This window comes from Eumetopias jubatus, unplaced genomic scaffold (assembly GCF_037043125.1).
Source record: "Eumetopias jubatus isolate StellerSeaLion01/CBP00866 unplaced genomic scaffold, mEumJub1_p1.0 scaffold_11, whole genome shotgun sequence".
Classification (NCBI taxonomy): Eukaryota; Metazoa; Chordata; class Mammalia; order Carnivora; family Otariidae; genus Eumetopias; species Eumetopias jubatus.
Window position 1 is genome coordinate 53,744,896 of NW_028274817.1, and position 13,727 is coordinate 53,758,622.

Consider the following 13,727-nt stretch of genomic DNA (forward strand, 5'->3'; position numbering starts at 1 on the left):
GATATTCGGGAGGATAGACGGCGGGGGAGGGGGCCTCCGTCGGCCGCTTCTGGCAAGTGATAGAGCTGCGGAGCACAAAATCGGAACTTTTAGAAGCCGGCTCCGCTGAGGGACATCGCTCCAGTGGCTAAGCGGAGGGTGGAAGCCTCGCGGGACAGTGTGGTCTCAAGACCCTCGGGGTCACAGAAAGACCGGGGGTGCCTGAGTGCGGCAGAGCTCCCAGGTATCGGAGCAGGGAAGCCGGCTGCAGAGACAGAGCTGAGGCACGGGCTCTCAGCTCGGGGTTGCCATAAACTGATCCGCAGCCCAGTCGGGCCACTGCTCCTCCAGCAGGGACCCAACAAGCGGCAGAGCTGGGGAGACTCCCCTTCCTCCCCTGGGAGGAGCGGTGCAGAAGCGCACCGCAGGGATCTGCTGGGTTTGGAGACTCAACACGGGGTCGGGTGCCAGACATAGAAACGCTCAATCACAGGCCAGGTGAGCACGGAGTGCGGCTGGAGACCAGGGAGACGGGAGTGACTGCTTTTCTCTGGGGGCACACTGAGGAGCGGGGCCCCGAGTTCTCAGCTCCTCCAGGCGGAGATTGGGAGGCCACCATTTTCACCCTGGTCCTCCAAAGCTGTACCGAGAGCTTGCAGGGAACAAAAGCTCCTGAGAGCAAACCGGAGCAGCTTGCTTAACCCGGACTTACAAGGGCGGGGCAATTCCACCTCTGGCAAAGACATTTGGGAACCACAGCAACAGGCCCCTCCCCCAGAAGATCAGCACGAATAGCCAGCAAGCCAAGACCAAGTTTACCGATCAAGGAGAACAGGAGAACTCCAGCGCTAGGGGAATACTGCACATAGAATTCATGGCTTTTTTTTTAACTGTTTTTTTTTTTTTGAGTTTTTCTTTTTCCCTTTTTCAAATAACATCTTATCAATCCCTTTAAAGGAAAACTTTTTATTTTTCATTTTTAGAATCATATTTTTTATCCCTTCATAATAGTTACCCTTATTTTTGGCATATATATATATACGTTGTTCTGTCTTTAACATTTTGAGATACAATTTCTTCTAACAGATCAAAATATACCCTAAATCACTAGTGTATGGCTTTGTTCTATTCTCCTGCTTGATCACATTCTCTCCCTTTTTTTTTTCTTTTTTCTTTTTCTTTTTAAATCTTCTTTCTTTTTAAAAAACAACGTCTTATCAATTCCTTTTATAAAATCTTTTATAATATTCATCTTTACAGTCATCTTCCATCCCTTCATTGTATCAACCCTTATTTTGTACAGATATAAGTCTTTCTTTCTTTAAAATTTTAGCAGGCACTTTCTTCTAACAGACCAAAATATGCCCAAAAGCTAGTGTGTGGCAATGATCTATGCACTAGCCTGATCATATTTGATCATATTCTGTTTTTTTTTTTGTTTTGTTCTGTTTTTGTTTGTTTTTATCTTTTTCTTTTCCCTTTTTTTCCTCTTCTTTCTTTCCCTTTCTTGTCCCCTGGTTTCAGGTCTTTTCTGATTTCTATAGAGTATATTTGCTGGAGATGTTGTTAACCTGTTAGCATTCTGTTGTCTCATTCATCTATTCTCCTCTGGACAAAATGACAAGATGAAAAAAATTACCTCAGCAAAAAGAACAAGAGGTAGTACCGTCTGCCAGGGACCTACTCAATACGGACATTAGTACGATGTCGGACCTAGAGTTCAGAATCATGACTTTAAAGATACTAGCTGGGCTTGAAAAAAGCGTGGAAGTTATTAGAGAAACTCTTTCTGGAGAAATAAAAGAACTATAACTAAGTCGAAATCAAAAAGGCTATTAATGAGGTGCAATCAAAAATGGGGGCACTAACTGCTAGGATAAAGGAGGCAGAAGAGAGAATCAGCGATATAGAAGACCAAATGATGGAAAATAAAGAGGCTGAGAAAAAGAGAAACAACTACAGGATCACGAGGGCAGAATTCGAGAGATAAGTGATACGATAAGATGAAACAACATTAGAATAATTGGGATCCCAGAAGAAGAAGAAAGAGAGAGAGGGGCAGAAGGCATATTGGAGCAAATAATAGCAGAGAAAGTCCCTAATGTGGGGAAGGAAACAGGCATCAAAATCCAGGAGGCACAGAGAACCCCTCTCAAAATCAATAAAAATAGGTCAACACCCCGACATCTAATAGTAAAACTTATAAGTCTCAGAGACAAAGAGAAAATCCTGAAAGCAGCTCGGGAGAAGAGATATGTAACCTACAATGGTAGAAACATTAGATTGGCAACAGACCTATCCACAGAGACCTGGCAGGCCAGAAAGGACTGCCATGAGATCTTCAGAGCACTAAAGGAGAAAAATATGCAGCCAATAATACTATATCCAGCTAGGCTGTCATTGAAAATTGAAGGAGAAATAAAAAGCTTCCAGGACAAACAAAAACTAAAGGAATTTGCAAACACGAAACCAGCCCTCCAAGAAATATTGAAAGGGGTCCTCTAAGCAAAGAGAGAGCCTAAAAGCAGCTTAGACCAGAAAGGAACACAGACAATATACAGTAACAGTCACCTGAAAGGCAATACAATGGCACTAAATTCATACCTTTCAATAGTTACCCTGAATGTAAATGGGCTAAATGCCCCAATCAAAAGACACAGGCTATCAGATTGGATTAAAAAAGAAGACCCATCCATATGCTGTCTGCAAGAGACTCATTTTAGACCCAAAGACACCCCCAGATTGAAAGTGAGGGGGTGGAAAAACATTTACCATGCTAATGGACACCAAAATAAAGCTGGGGTGGCAATCCTTATATCAGACAAATTAGATTTTAAAACAAAGACTGTAATAAGAGATGAGGAAGGACACTATATTCTACTTAAAGGGTCTATCCAACAAGAAGATCTAACAATTGTAAATATCTATGCCCCGAACATGGGAGCAGCCAATTATATAAGGCAATTAATAAAAAAAGGAAAGAAAGACATTGACAACAGTACAATAATAGTGGGGGACTTTAACACCTCCCTAACTGAAATGGACAGATCATCTAAGCAAAAGATCAACAAGGAAATAAAGACTTTAAATGACACACTGGACCAAATGGACTTTACAGACAAATTCAGAACATTCCAACCCAAAGCAACGGAATACACATTTTTCTTTAGTGCCCATGGAACATTCTCCAGAATTAATCACATCCTAGGTCACAAATCAGGTCTCAACCGGTACCAAAAGATTGGGATTATTCCCTGCATATTTTCAGACCACAATGCTTTGAAACTAGAACTCAGTCACAAGAGGAAAGTCAGAAAGAACTCAAATACATGGAGGTTAAAGAGCATCCTACTAAAGAATGAATGGGTCAACGAGGAAATTAAAGAAGAATTAAAAAAATTCATGGAAACCAATGAAAATGAAAACACAACTGTTCAAAATCCTTGGGTTACAGCAAAGGCAGTCCTGAGAGGAAAGTATATAGCAACACAATCCTTTCTCAAGAAACAAGAAAGGTCTCAAATACACAACCTAACCCTACACCTAAAGGAGCTAGAGAAAAAACAGCAAATAAAGCCTAAACCCAGCAGGAGAAGAGAAATAATAAAGATCAGAGCAGAAATCAATGAAATAGAAACCAAAAGAACAGTAGAACAGATCAACGAAACTAGGAGCTGGTTCTTTGAAAGAATTAACAAGATTGATAAAACCCTGGCCAGACTTATCAAAAAGAAAAGAGAAATGAGCAAATCAACAAAATCATGAATGAAAGAGGAGAGATCACAACCAACACCAAAGAAATACAAACAATTATAAGAACATATTATGAGCAACTATATGCCAGCAAATTAGATAACCTGGAAGAAATGGGTGCATTCCTAGAGATGTATCAACTACCAAAACTGAACCAGGAAGAAATAGAAAATCTGAACAGACCTATAACCACTAAGGAAATTGAAGCAGTCATCAAAAATCTCCCAAGAAACAAAAGCCCAGGGCCAGATGGCTTCCCAGGGGAATTCTACCAGACTTTTAAAGAAGAATTAATACCTATTCTCCTGAAACTGTTCCAAAAAGTAGAAATGGAAGGAAAACTTCCAAACTCATTTTATGAGGTCACCATTACCTTGATCCCAAAACCAAAAACCCCATCAAAAAGGAGAATTACAGACCAATATCCATGATGAATATGGATGCAAAAATTCTCACCAAAATACTAGCCAATAGGATCCAACAGTACATTAAAAGGATTATTCACCATGACCAAGTGGGATTTATCCCTGGGCTGCAAGGCTGGTTCAACATCCACAAATCAATCAACGTGATACAACACATTAACAAATGAAAGAACAAGAATCATATGATCCTCTCCATAGATGCAGAAAAAGCATTTGACAAAGTACAGCATCCTTTCTTGATCAAAACTCTTCAGAGTATAGGGATAGAGGGTACATACCTCAATATCATAAAAGCCATCTATGAAAAACCTACAGTGAATATCAGTCTCAATGGGGATAAGCTGAGAGCTTTTCCCCTAAGGTCAGGAATGCAGCAGGGATGTCCACTCTCACCACTGCTATTCAACATAGTATTAGAAGTCCTAGCGACAGCAATCAGACAACAAAAAGAAATCAAAGGCAACCAAATCGGCAAAGAGGAAGTCAAACTCTCACTCTTTGCAGATGATATGATACTGTATGTGGAAAACCCAAAAGACTCCACCCCAAAATTGCTAGAACTCATACAGAAATTCAGTAAAGAAGCAGGATATAAAATCAATGCACAGAAATCAGTCGCATTCCTATACACCAACAACAAGACAGAAGAGAGACAAATCAAGGAGTCGATCCCATTTACAATCGCCCCCAAAACCATAAGATACCTAGGAATAAATTTAACCAAAGAGGCAAAGGATCTGTACTCAGAAAACTATAAAATACTCATGAAAGAAATTGAAGAAGACACAAAGAAATGGAAAAACATTCCATGCCCATGGATTGGAAGAACAAACATTGTGAAGATGTCAGTGCTACCTAGAGCAATCTACACATTCAATGCAATCCCCATCAAAATACCATCCACCTTTTTCAAAGAAATGGAACAAATAATCCTAAAATTTGTATGGAACCAGAAGAGACCCCGAATAGCCAGAGGAATATTGAAAAAGAAAAGCAAAGCTGGCGGCATCACAATTCCGGACTTCCAGCTCTATTACAAAGCTGTCATCATTATGACAGTATGGTACTGGCACAAAAACAGACACATAGATCAATGGAACAGAATCGAGAGCCCAGAAATGGACCCTCAACTCTATGGTCAACTCATCTTTGACAAAGCAGGAAAGAATGTCCAATGGATAAGACAGTCTCTTCATCAAATGGTGTTGGGAAAATTGGACAGCCATATGCAGAATAATGAAACTGGAACATTTCCTTACACCACACACAAAAGTAAACTCCAAATGGTTGAAAGACCTAAACGTGAGACAGGAGTCCATCAAAATCCTAAAGGAGAACACAGGCAGCAACCTCTTCGAGCTCAGCCGCAGCAACTTCTTCCTAGAAACATCGCCAAAGGCAAGGGAAGCAAGGGCAAAAATGAACTATTGGGATTTCATCAAGATAAAAAGCTTTTGCACAGCAAAAGAAACAGTCCACAAAACCAAAAGACAACCGACAGAATGGGAGAAAATATTTGCAAATGGCATATCAGATAAAGGGCTAGTATCCAAAATCTATAAAGAACTTATCCAACTCAACACCCAAAGAACAAATGATCCAATCAAGAAAAGGCCAGAAGACATGAAAAGACATTTTTCCAAAGAAGACATCCAAATGGCCAACAGCCACATGAAAAAGTGTTCAACATCGCTTGGCATCAGGGAAATCCAATTCAAAACCTCAATGAGATACCACCTCACACCCGTCAGAATGGCTAAAATTAACAAGTCAGGAAATGACAGATGTTGGTGGGGATGTGGAAAAAGGGGAACCCTCCTACACTGTTGGTAGGAATGCAAGCTGGTGCAAATACTCTGGAAAACAATATGGAGGTTCCTCAAACAGTTGAAAATAGAGCTACCATACTATCCAGCAATTGCACTACTGGGTTTTCACCACAAAGATACAAATGTAGGGATCCGAAGGGGTACGTGCACCCCAATGTTTATAGCAGCAATGTCCACAATAGCCAAACTGTGGAAAGAGCCAAGATGTCCATCAATAGATGAATGGATAAAGAAGATGTGGTATATGTACACAATGGAATATTATGCAGCCGTCAAAAGGAATGAGATCTTGCCATTTGCAAGATGTGGATGGAACTGGAGGGTGTTATGCTGAGTGAAATAAGTCAATCAGAGAAAGACATGTATCATATGACCTCACTGATATGAGGAATTCTTAATTTCAGGAAACAAACTGAGGGTTGCTGGAGTGGTTGGGGGTGGAAGGGATTGGGTGGCTGGGTGATAGACATTGGGGAGGTTATGTGCTATGGTGAGCACTGTGAATTGTACAAGACTGATGAATCATGGATCCATACTTCTGAAACAAATAATGCAATATATGTTAAGAAAAAAGAAGAAGAAGATAGCAGGAGGGGAAGAATGAAGTGGAGTAAATCGGTGGGGGAGACGAACCATTAGAGACGATGGACTCTGAAAAACAAACTGAGGGTTCTAGAGGGGACGGGGGTGGGGGGATGGGTTAGCCTGGTAATGGGTATTAAAGAGGACACATTCTGCGTGGAGCACTGGGTGTTATGCACAAACAATGAATCATGGAACACATCAAAAACTAATGATGTAATATATGGTGATTAACATAACAATAAAAAATTATTTAAAAATTTTCTATTTCTTCTTATTTCAGTTTTGGTAGTTTGTATGTGTCTGGCAATTTTTCCATTTCTTCCAAGTTGCCCAGTTTGTTGGCATATAATTTTTCACAGTATTATCTCATAATTATTTGTATTTCTTAATTAATAATTATTAATTATTAATAATTGTGGTGTTGTTTGTGATCTCTTTTCTTCATTCTTGATTTTATCTATTTGGGTCCTTTCTCTTTTCTTTTTGATAATTCAGTCTAGGGGTTTATCAATTTTATTAAATCTTTCAATGAACTAGCACTTGCTTTTGTTAATATGTTTTACTGTGTTTTTTGTTTCTGTATGGTTTGTTTCTGCTCTAATCGTTACCATTTTTTTTTTAAGATTTTATTTATTTATTCGAGAGAGAGAGAATGAGAGATAGAGAGCATGAGAGGGGGGAGGGTCAGAGGGAGAAGCAGACTCCCTGCTGAGCAGGGAGCCCGATGTGGGACTCGATCCCGGGACTCCAGGATCATGACCTGAGCCGAAGGCAGTCGCTTAACCAACTGAGCCACCCAGGCGCCCTAATCGTTACCATTTTACTTCTGCTGGCTTTAGGTTTTATTTGCAGTTCCTTTTCTAGCTCCTTAAAGTACAATTTTAGGCTGTGTATTTGAAACTTTTTTTCCTTCTCTTTTTTAACAATTTATTTGTTTATTTGAGAGAGGGGGAGGAGAGAGCGAGCATGAGTTGAGGGCAGAAGAGAGGGAGAGGGAGAAGCAGACTCCCTGCTGAGCAGGGAAGCCTATGTGGGGCTCAATCCCAGGACCCTGAGGTCATGATCCGAGCTGAAGGCAGATGTTTAACTGACGGAGCCATCCAGGCACCCCAGAGACTTTTTTTCCTTCTTGAGGTAGACCTGTATTGCAATATACTTCCCTCATAGGCGTGCCTTTGATGCATCTCAAAGGTTTTGGACTGTTGTGTTTTCATTTTCATTCGCTTCCATGAATTTTTTCATTTTATCTTTCATTTCCTAGTTAACTTATTCATTATTTAGTAGGATGTTCTTTACCTTCCATGTACTTGTGGTCTTTACAAATTTTCTCTTGTGGTTGACTTCAAGTTTCATTGCATAGTGGTCTGAAAATATGCATGGTGTGATCTTGATCTTTTTGTACTTGTTGAGTGCTAATTTGTGACCCAGCATGTGATATATTCTGTGGAATGTTCCATGTGCACTTGAAAAGAATGTGTATTCTGCTGCTTTAGGATGAATCGTTCTGAATATATCTGTGAAGTACATCTGGTCCAGTGTGTTATTCAAAGTTGTTTCCTTGTTGATCTTCTGCTTAGATGATCTGTCAATTGCTGTGAATGGGGTGTTAAAGTCCCCTACTATTATTGTATTTATATTAATGAATTTCTTCATGTTTATTATTAATTGATTTATATATTGGGTGCTCCCAAGTTGGGGGCATAAATATTTACAATTGTTATATCTTCTTGATGAATAGACCCCGTCATTATGATATAATTCCCCTTTTCATCTCTTGTTACAGTCTTCAGTTTAAAGTTTAGTTTGTCTGGTATATGTATGGCTACTCCAGGTTTGTTTTGTTTGATTTGTTTTCTTTTGTTTTTGACATCCATTAGCAAGATAGATGGTTCTTCATCCCTTCGCTTTCAAACTGCAGGTGACTTTAGATCTAAAATGAATCTCTTATAGTCAGCACACAGATGTTTCTTTTTTTTTTTTATTCATTCTGATACCCTATGTCTTTTGATTGGAGCACTTAGTCCATTTACATTCAGAGTAATTACTGAAAGATGTGAATTTAGTGTCATTGTATTATCAGCAGAGTTGGTGTTTCTGGTGATGTTCTCTGGTCCTTTCTAGTCTTTGTTGCTTTTGGTCTTCTTTCTCCACTCAAAAGGTCCCCCATAAAATCTCTTACAGGCTGGTTTAGTGATCATGAACTCCTTTAGTTTCTGTTTTTCTGGGATACTCTTTATCTCTCCTTCTCTTCTACATGACAGCCTTGCTGGATAAAGAGTTTTTGGCTGCATATTTTTCCAAATCAGCACATTGAATAGTTCCTGTCACTCTCCTCGGGACTGCCATGTTTCAGTGGAGCAATCTGCTGCGAACAGGACATGTCTTCCCTTGTAGGTTAAGGCCTTTTTTTCTCTTGCTATTCTCAAGATTCTTTTCTTGTCTGTGTATTTTGTGAATTTGGCAATGATATGCTTTGGCAATGGTCAGCTTTTGTTGAATTTAATGGGAGTTCTTTGTGTTTCCTAGGTTTTGACGTCTGTGTCCTGCCCTAGATTATGGAACTTTTCAGCTATAATTTGTTCATGTAAATCTTCTGCCGCTTTTTCTCTCTCTTCATCTTCTGGGTCTTCTATGATACAAATGTTATTACATTTTAATAAGTCATGGAGTTCCCTAACTCTAACTTCCTGATTCATAACCTTCTATTTCTTTTCTTTTCAGCTTTATTTTCCATAATTTTATCTTCTGTATCACTGATTCGCCCCTGTGTTTCATCCATTCTTGCTTTTAAGGCCTCCATTTGGGTTTTCATCTCAGTTGTAGGATTTTTAACTTCAGCCTGACTGTATTTTAGTTCTTTTATCTCTGCAGTAAGAAATTCTCTAGTGTCTTCTATGCTTTTTTCAAGGCCAGTTAGTATCCTTATAATCGTTGTTTTAAAATCTAGTTCCGACATCTTACTTATATCTGTATTGATTAAATCCCTGGATGTGAATTTTCCTTCCTGTTCTTTCTTTGGGTGTAAACTTCTCCATCTCATCATTTCATCCAGAAAAGAAAAGAAGAAAAAAAAGCAAGAAAAATAACAAAACAAAATGAAACAACAACAAAAAGAAAAACCTAGATCCTTGGTTTGTTTTGGTTTTCCTGTTAAAAGAATCTAGATCAAAAATAAAATGAAAAATAAATAAAATGAAAATAAACAAACATATATACATATATAAATTTAAAAAAGTTATTGAAAAAATAAGAAAATAAATGAAAAAATAATAATACAGAAATAAAGAATAAAAGTAAAAAAAAAAAAGGTAGATCTTATTTCCCCTAGAGCTTGACCTTTGTTTCACTTTATGATCAGTAGATTTACTGCAAGAGAGTTGTTTGTTCTGGTCTTCTGGGGGAGGGGCCTGTTGTGCAGATTCTCAGGCCAGCTTCTTTGAGTGGAAACATGCCTCCACAATGCAGGGGTTTGGAGCTTGGTGTAACCGGCTCTGGCCATCACTAGGTGGTGCTGTTTTGCTCCCTGAAGACTTTCATCACTGATGGGTGGGATGAATATGTTGGTGCCTTGCTCTCTAGTCCTGGAGCAGAAAGTCTGCACTCCCCACTCTTCAGTGAACCCTCACAGAAGAGCAATCAATCACCCTTCTTGTGTCCCCAGTTTCCATCTGAACCCTGTGTTCTCCCGGCCTGTATCTGAGGCATTTTTTTATTTGTTTGTTTGTTTGTTTTGTTTTGTTTTATCTCAGGTGTGCAACTGAGTTTCAAAACTCCAAATTTCAGGGACTCCCACAGCATGGACCCACATTGTTCCTCTGGGGGAGGGTCTTGCCATGCTTTCGCCATTTGCTAGTCAGTCTCAGGAAAGCACTTGCATGACCATACAGTGTTTTTCAGTTTATGGCAAAACAGAGTAGAAAGGCAGCACCAAGACCCACTCACCTGGCTTCCTCACTCTTATGCCTGGAAACAGTGCAAGAATTAATGCCACCTATTCTTGTGACCCAGGGGATTCTCAGACCACACTGTCACTCTTGGGAATCTGTCTTGGCTTCACCACCTGACACCTTTAAGCCAGCCACGTCCCCCACTATAGCAGACTTCTAAAAATTCAGATTTTGCACTCTGCTGCTTATAATACTTTGTAGTAGATTCTGTAAACAAGCTCCCTCCCTGCCACTTTATCCACAGTTATGTCTCCCCCATGTCAACACTCTGCACCTCCTACCTTCCAAAAGGTGGTTGCTTTTCTACTTGTAGACTTGCAGGTTTTGTTCTCTCAGAACTCCGATTGATTTCTTCGTTCTTCAGAATGATTTGATAACTATCTAGCTGTGTTCAAGGACTGAGTAAAGCTTAAGGTCCCCCTACTCCTCTGCCATCTTAACTCCTCCTCTTGTACTTCTTATTACATTATTTTGTACTATTTTTCTTAGTTTACCTGTAAGTATAGAGATGTCTACATTTGGCAATTAAAATATACCACTAAAAATTCTTTCAATGTGTTAAATAAAGCAATAGGTTTCTTATAACTCATCACTTAGAATTACATCTTATATTTCACAGCAAATAAAAAAATATATGGGCAGCTATAGTTTTATCATTTTAGTTTCTAAAAGGCACATATTTGTGTGTGAGCACTTGTAGACATTTTATTGTGATGTACTGAGGTTTCTGGTAATGAATATTTAACATTTTGTAGATAAAACACATTATCACATATTTGTATAATAATATTGGTAGAGATGTACTAATTTCTTCAAGCAAAAGACCAATGTATAAAAAACATTTTAAAAATAGTTAAGAAAGGGGTGCCTGGGTGGCTCACTTGGTTAAGCAAATGCCTTCGGCTCAGGTCATGATCCTGGAGTCCCAGGATTGAGTCCCGCATCGGGCTCCCTGCTCAGCGGGGAGTCCGCTTCTCCCTCTGACCCTCCCCCCCATGATCTCTCTCTCTCTCTATCTCATTCTCTCTCTCAAATAAATAAAAAATCTTTAAAAAATAGTTAAGAAAATTAAGCTTCCGTGTTTTATAACTAAATTGAATTTAATACTTTTCTTCCTCTGGTAACTTCTACCTGCATGAAGAAACTAAAAGATTCTTCAATAAAGATATACTAAAATTATTTTATAGTCAAAGTAATTTCTTTAATCCAGTATGCTACTGAATTACTTAATTATTCACAGTTTTTTATTGATTTTATGAAGATATCTATAAACTGATAAATGCAAAGGGAAAATTCATTTCCTTAGCATTTGATGTTTGAAGTGAGAACTGTTTTCCATATGCATTTTATATTTTTTGCTAAAGAATAATTTCTTCAATAACTGGTCAAAATTCAAATAAAAGCATAAAGCCTGATAGAAGCATAAAACTAAAATAAGCTATAATAAAATCATAAAACTATTATTTTATAGATAAAACTAAAAATCAGGAATTTTCCCACAAAATGACCTTATTTTGTCATCATTTCTAATACAACATCTTCATCAATCCATCAACTTTTTTGGTCTGAGATTGAATGAAAGCTCATACTACAGTTCCCTAAGAGGAAGACTTCATTACACAAAGAGTTGTTATAGAGCAGTGTTGAAAAATAATAATATGCCAAACAAACTATCACACTAGGATATTTATTATCTTAGAATATTAGCACTAATTAGAAGAATGCAAGTCAAACATATCTGTGTAACCAAACCTTGTGTTTTCATCAAAGAATTATAAGCCATGTTTTGTCTTGTATAAATATATATTTATATTAGCTTTCAAGTCATTCCCTTTGGGAGGAACAAAATTAAGTATCAAATTGGATTTTATGTAGGTCTAGTGAAAAATGAAATAAAAGATCAGTAAGTAGTCACCTAAGAATAATCAACATAAAATTTAGCAGTATTTCTTATAGTTAGTTGGTATTAAAAAGTAAAGGGGCATGATGTCAGTAAATTAATCAGACTTTGAAACACATTTTCTCTTCAGTCTCAATTTATAAATTCTAGAATTGAGCTATCTCAAATAACCTATATATATGTGTTCCATTCTGGACTATCAATAACAAGAGTACTTAATGAAAGGCATTAATAAAGTATAAATATTAACCAGGACTCTGATAACAGTAAATGAAGTAAAAATTTACTTAATCCTTGGTGAATCAGAAAAATCTGCAGCCAATAATACTTTATCCATAAAGGTTATCTCTCAGAATAGGAGAGAAAAGAGTTTCCCAGACAAATAAAAGTTAAAAGATTTCATGACCACTAAACAAGCCCTGCAACAAATCTTACAAAGGACTCTGTGAGTGGAAAACAAAATCCATGAGTTAGAGTAAGAAAAATAGGAAGCACAAAAACAAAAACAAAAAACAAAAACAAAGCTAAGTATACCAGTAAAAATCAATCAAGAACAGCACAAAATAAAATATTTTAAAATATGATATGAAATATCAGAAATGTGGAGGGAAGAAAAGCAAAGAATGGCTTCACACATAAGTGACCATCAAATTATTAAAGAGTCTTGTATGCAGAAGATATTATATAGAATTCTAATGGTAACCACAAATCAAAAAGCAGTAATAGATAAGCAAAGTATAAAGAGAAAAGAATCCAAATATATCACTAAAGATAACCAGCAAACAATGAAAGAGAGCAAAGGGAGAAAAAATCAGAGAAAATCTATAGAAACAACCACAAAACAAGTAAAATGGCAAGAAATACACATCTATCAATAATGTCTTTGAATGTAAAAGAATAAGCACACCAATCAAAAGACATAGAGTGACAGAGTGGATTAAAAAAAAAAAAAGAAGAAGAAAACCCATCTATATGATGCCTACAAGAGACTCATTTCAGACCTAAAGACATCTTCAGATTGACAGTGAGGGAATGGAGAAATATTTATTATGCAAATGGTTGTTCAAAGAAAGCCAGGGTGGAGGAGGGGTTAAGATGGTGGAGTAGTAAGAGGACCTTGTGCTTGCCTCATCCCTCAAACACAGCTAGATAAGTATCAAATCATTCTGAACACACAAGAAATCATCTGAGGACTGAGAGAAGAAAAAACACAGCTAAAGAGAGAAAGAGGCTACATCATGTTGTATAAGGCAAGAGGAGCAGAGATGTGATTTGGGGGAGAAAAGAATTGCAGGTGCAGCAGAGGTGG

At 37.9% G+C, this 13,727-nt stretch overlaps 1 protein-coding gene and 1 pseudogene across 1 annotated transcript in view; one reads left to right on the top strand and one right to left on the bottom strand.

The window, feature by feature from the left end:
* Window positions 1–13,727, bottom strand: part of PCDH11X (protocadherin 11 X-linked) — a 570,208-nt gene that overhangs the window by 532,715 nt on the left and 23,766 nt on the right.
* LOC114207429 (large ribosomal subunit protein eL43 pseudogene) overlaps window positions 1–13,727 on the top strand; it is a 29,221-nt pseudogene that overhangs the window by 765 nt on the left and 14,729 nt on the right.